This window comes from Solenopsis invicta, chromosome 8 (genome assembly GCF_016802725.1).
Source record: "Solenopsis invicta isolate M01_SB chromosome 8, UNIL_Sinv_3.0, whole genome shotgun sequence".
Taxonomy (NCBI): domain Eukaryota; kingdom Metazoa; phylum Arthropoda; class Insecta; order Hymenoptera; family Formicidae; genus Solenopsis; species Solenopsis invicta.
Window position 1 is genome coordinate 23,023,927 of NC_052671.1, and position 6,478 is coordinate 23,030,404.

Genomic DNA, 6,478 nt, shown 5'->3' on the forward strand with positions numbered 1-6,478 from the left:
AAATAAATGCAAGCCACACTGAAAATGATTGTTCAAATCAAGTAAATGTGCTATACATCCTCTCTATTGATATAACTAATATTAATGTAATCTTTACAACATATATATATTGCAAACATTGTCACATAGTACGCACAGAAAACAAACGGTTAGAACGACAAGAGTTACAGAAATTTTTCACAAAACGATCGAAAAACTTTTAAGCGATATTCAACATAAAAAGGAGATAAAAATGAAATACAAACACAGTTTGTAACGGAATATAAAGCAATGAGAAATACCTACATATGAACAATCAATGAAAAATATAGAGGAACAACTAATAAAGGCAAATCAATTGAGAGAAGAAAGAAATGAATTGTTAAGAGAAATTTATCTGAAAACAAACATTAACATTAATAAGTATTAAAAAAATTAGAAAGTTAAAAATGTATAATTCAGCAAGAGTACAATTTACAATTTGTCCAAGAGTTCAACGCAGTAAATAAATGCGTGAAATTTTATTTTAATTTTATTTTATTTTTTCGGATTCAGGGAAATTGTCCCACAAGTTCCTTGCTTTAAGAGCAATCTTATAAATAAAACGTTATTAATGATTAAGAAATGTTTTGTTTTACATATATATACGCATATATTAATATGCATGTACAAAATACATATAATAAATTACAAATGTTGCATTAAGCGTTTGACTTTTATTTGCTCTATCTTTTTATTTGTTTACTTTTTATTTAATTTTATGAGCCTTCTCCTTTTTATTGTTAAAATAATATATTTGTATTATAAAAGATAGAAATAAATTAGAGGATAGAATAACAAGAAAAGCAATTGTTTATTTTTTTACATTAATTTAATTGCTGAGATTATTACATTTAATTTTATTGACAAGGAGAGGACTAGGTGAGAGACCCTGGGATTTTGATCCCAATTTTTTTAGTTATTCTGGAGACGAAAAAAAAATTTACGTCTCCCGGTGTTTCATTGAATAGGCCTTAGTTTCGAAATAATAAATTTGTGAAAATTGGCCATTCCGCGGCGCGACGTATGAGCCTTCCCGATAACTGTTCTCGCAACCAGTGCAGTCGGCTCTGTGCGTTAGGTGCGTTAGGTGCGTTCACAATCGTGAGATCCGGGTTCGCTCCCGGATGTGTGCAATATTTTTTTTTCTTTTTTCTTTATTTAATAAATGTATTTATTTTGATGATATTAATATACTATGCAAATTTCTAAAATTGTAACGAACCGCCTTCCGACCCCCCCCCGGATCGCCAAACCGTCCGAACCGTCCTACCGAACATCCGCCGGACGGCCGTTAAATGGCGCATAGCGCCTAATAAATACACGAATATCGGAGCAAACAAGCGATCGCTCCCGCGCTCTCATCTTCGCGCGCACGCGCTCTCGTTCCCGCGCCGTCCGTAGCCACGATATGCGCGCGTGGTCCGGAGCGAGAAACCCGAGATCGAGTGGCGGGGATGTTGCCGCCGGACCGCTCCGCCGTAACGCGCCGCGTATCCCCCTCTCCTCGATCCTCGGGTATATAAGGCGACGTTCGCCGGAAGCAGGGACCTGATCCGCTTCTGGCCGGTCCGCCGAACAGAAGTCTCCCCAGGTTGTCACTGAGATCGAGCGCCTCGGTCTCCGCTAAGTTACTTAGCTGGCAACCGCCTCCGAGTCCGATCCCGAGCTCCGCTTCCCGACTCGTCAACCTGGGCTCAAGTACACTTGGGCCCCGTCAAGTCACTTGACACGAAGGCGATTCTCCATCCACCCCGCCTCCCGAGTCCGACGCCACCTCACGTACGGGGGTACGGTGCTCCGTGCCTCCACCAAGCGCACTTGGCGTGAGGGGGTGTCCCCCGGCGAACATTCGCGGTCTTAACCGCCTCGCGACGGTCCGCGCTACGAAGCTGACGACGAAAGACGGATCCGTGTACGCGCCGCGCTCACTGCTCCCCGCGCCGCGCTATCGCCGAACGTCATGGCCACAAAAACAAGGCCGCCGGGATTCGCAGAAAAACACGCGACTAAATTCCACGAACCGCGTCTCGCACGACAGGTGAACCTGTAAATAGATTCCCGCGTATATAGACTACGCCGAGCCGAATTTCTGTGTCACGTCTGTCCGCGCGCTTAACCGATTTAACTCTGGATATATGTATCGCGTCCGTCCGAGCGTCTAGGAGAATTAAGTATGTATCGCGTCCGTCCGAGCGTCTAGGAGAATTAAGTTTGTGTCACGTCCGTCCGCGCGTCTTGTAAATCTAAGTTCTACAAGTTTGTATCACGTTCGTCCGCGCGTTCGAACACAAAGCTCTGTACCGCATCCGTACAACCGCCGATGTCAATGTAACAACGTCTAGTAGAATAAACACGTTGATATTTTCTACCTTTAAGAAAACGTCTAATTCCTCCAAGCGACCTTTCGCGCCCGATCCTGTACCGTCGACCGTCCGTGCGCGAAACACGGTCGTTACAAAATAGAAAATTTAATTTAATATCATTTTCTAAACTTCAATTTAAATTTAATTTGAAAGGAATTTGAATTCAAGTAATAATATTTGAAATAATAAATAGGTTATAATAATAATAATATATAAGTTATTTGAAATGGATAACATATAAAGGCGACGTATCTAAATTTTCAAATTGTTTAATTTAAAATTTTATTGGAAATAATATTAACAGTATAGTAAAATTCTAGTTTTTAAAATAATTAATTGTAAAAGAAGAATAATAAACAAACATCTGATTGTGAATGTAAATGTAAATACTTTTATTACAAAAGTTAATTATTTAAGTATTGCAGATTTTACTTATATATTATTATTATTATTACCTATTTATTATTTCAAATATTACTTGAATTCAAATTCCCTTCAAATTAAATTTATATTAAAGTTTAGAAAATGATATTAAATTAAATTTTTTATTTTAGAAATTTGCATACTATATTAATATCATAAAGATAAATAAATACATTTATTAAAAATAAAAAAAAAGGAAAAAGAATATTGCACACATCCGGGAGCGAACTCGGATCTTACGATTGTGAAGCAAGCACCTAACGCACGGAGCCGACTGCGCTGGTTGCGAGAACAGTTACCGGGAAGGCTCATATGAGGCGCCGCAGTATGGCCAATTTTCACAAATTTATTATTTCGAAACTAAGGCCTATTCAATGAAACGCCAGAAGACGTAAACTTTTTTTTCGTCTCCAGAATAACTAAAAAAATTGGGATCAAAATCCCAGGGTAAATGACATAATTCGTCTCGGATATGCACTCCAGTTTCATATTCTCTTACTGCTTCATCAAAATTAACACGCAAGTTTTGTGCTTCCATGTCAGGATACTGGTCATTTATTGGCTCTTCAAGATATTGCAAATCTTCAATTTTTGCAATATTATGAAGTACGCAACACGCATGTATCACGCGTACCATACGCACCATATCGCGCAATTTGAAATGATATAGTTGTCTAAAATGTTGCTTGAGACACCCAAATGCGTTTTCAATTATTACCCTGCAGGAACTTAGTTTCTGATTAAATATTCTCTGTGCATGTGTCAGATGTCCGTTATCTCTGTATGGTACAATTAATTCTTTCAAACATGGGTATGCGCTATCTCCAAGCAAAAAATAATTATCTATTAGAAAATGTATAATGTTAAAATATCAATTTTTTATTATTAGCCTTTAAGACTTATATTATTTATAGAATTTTTCAACTAGCCTGTACACAATTCATGTAAATCGTTACGCAATGATGAATTTTTGAAAACCCTTGCATCGTGGACCGAACCAGGATATCCAATGAAAACATCAATAAATTTTATGATTTACTGTTCCTTGAATATGCAAAGAAAAGTATTGCTTTCGATTAATATAAGAATCTGGATCTTCTCTGGGTTTATCAATTCTAATATGTGAACCGTCAATAGCACCTGAAAAAAAGAAACATTAGAGCTCAGACACAATGAGAAGAATAAAGAATAAGAAAAAGGAATAAGAAACAAAGAATAAAAGTTTATAGTCGTATCTTATTTCAATACACGTATATTGAAGTAAGATGCGACTATGAATTCCTATTCTTTGTTTCTTATTCCTTTATTCTATTCCTTATTCCTCTCATTGTGTCTAAGTCTTTAAAGTATTCAACATCTTATAGCTTCTGCACACAGGACGTGGAAATGCTTGCCATTCGGTTAGAAGTAACGCAGTAGCCAATAATTTTTTGCTCTTACAGAAAAGCAAAAAAAAAATTTAGCCGCGTTGTAAGCGTTTCTGCGTCCTGTATGCAGAAGCTATTACATGCATAAATATAAACATAATCAATGATATGAGGAAATCTTTTTACGTTACATTACCAATTATACAAGGGAATCCTTTTCTTTCTCTATAATATGTTGCAGTTTCTTCTTTTTCAGCTAATGTTGGATATTTAATGATGTCAGGTGCTAGTAACATTATAAAATTTGTTACTCTCGTTATTATATTGTACAAAGTACTCAGTGTTATTCCAAATCGATCAGCTACATCACAATATGATGCAGTTTGATGTCCTACGAACCACAGGTAACACAATAAATGTTTCTCAGCCGTTATATTAAGATGTCCAGCATCATCTAAATGTAAAGTTAAATGTCAATTTCCTTCATGTCCAAAATAACACATTCTTGTTATAACACCCACACACGTGCGCGTGCACACACAGACATATTTTTTATATACATACAAATATTATTATATAAAATTTTATATATACATATAATACATACCTTGTAAAGAAACAAATATCTCAGATATTCTGAATCGATTTATCAGTTCGTACGTCTTTTCTCTTGATATCCGAAAGTACATAATAAAGTCTATCTCATTATAATTCTGAACAATATCTACGTAATTTTGTATTTTTACACGCTCAATTCTTTGAATCAATCCAAAAATTAGATGTATTATTCGTAACTCGTTATGATCTGAAATATAATTATATTAGATTAGATTGTAGATGATATTTATTTTGTTAACATTAATCAATTTTGCCACATAAAATAATAGTAATTACCATCATCATCTTCATCCCAGATAGGTTCTGCGTACAATAACAGTGGTGGTGGTGGTAAAACAAAATCTTCGTCTGATAAATCAACGTCTTCAATTACATGTTGCGCTATGTTGATAAGCACTGTGGCGTTCTTTTCCTTCCTCTCAGTATTCTTGCACTAGAAAAATTTCTGCTGTACTCCAGTTTTAGTTCAGAACCAGTGCAGTACCAATGCAACTGAAAAGAACAAACCTAATAACTTAACAAAACACTGTAATTTACCGACTTTCCGCGCACGGATTAGCTCGTCGGGTTTCGGTGCTAGATCGCGAAAATGGTTCAACGCGGGAGAAAGGAAGGCCGGCGGTGCGTCTTAAGATATTATACGCAAGATATGGTTTAAACTGACATATATTTAGCTCGTGGGACGGACAATATATACACGGTAATCTACATACATATATATCTATATATACAAGTGTAGACGCGCTTCGTCGCCGGATCGTACAATAGTATACCGATGTAATCTTTGCATGGGCGCGGTCTACGGCCAGCGTGCCGTGCTTCGTGACGCGATGGGCGTGGTTTTCGCGGTACGGTATGCGGGCTAGCCGTCGTATCGCGGTTCTCGCGGGCGGGTCGACTTCCCGCGTGGTATGGCGGTTGCGACGGGATCGTCGCAGCTAGGCTGGACGCGCGGCACCCTGTCAAGTAACTTGACCCGGGACCCCGAACACGGCGGTCGCGGTTTTGGTGAGTGTCGCGAAGTGAGGAGAGTAGCCTCAGGGTCGCCGGGAACCGGCTCGCCGACCAAGACTCTTGGTACTTGAGCGGGTCTCGGCTCGTGGAGGCTGGTGTGTATTCGAAATGAATTGGCGTCGAAGGCGGAGTACCCTCTCGCCGCGGCCAAGCACTCTTTGACCGGGTTTCCGACTTCGGGAGCAGGATATCACCAACGCAACGGATCGTTATCGAAAAGCTGGCCGGTGACAGAGTCGCTGTTTCTCACCGCAGTGGCCCTATTTATACCAAGCAACCCCGCTCGCCTCCGTTATTTTTTCGGCGCTTGACGGCGGAGTCGTCAGGGTAGGGAGGACCGCGTGTCCTCCGAGTGCGCGTGCGCGCCGATTCAGCGCGATGGCTCGGCGCGTCTCCTCTGGCGGTGTTTGTCGCCAGGCGGTATCGCGGTATTCGGAGTCTTAAAAACGGGTGCCCGAGGCACCCACGGTTATGGCCCGGTAGCCTTTCCGGGTGATGTTCGCCGGGACGATGCTTTATATGGGGTGCATCGTCACAACACTAGTCACCAATAATAATCCTACAATGTCTAAATAGACAATAACAAAGTAATTTTAACGATTGCTTTTAGAATTCAAAACGAATTATACGAACTATCATGATATTCCATAGCCTCGTATATTCCACGACCAT

At 39.4% G+C, this 6,478-nt stretch overlaps 1 pseudogene; it reads right to left on the reverse strand.

Annotated features, from left to right (window-relative positions):
- Positions 1 to 2,271: 2,271 nt before the first annotated feature.
- LOC105206450 lies at positions 2,272 to 6,478 on the reverse strand (annotated as a pseudogene).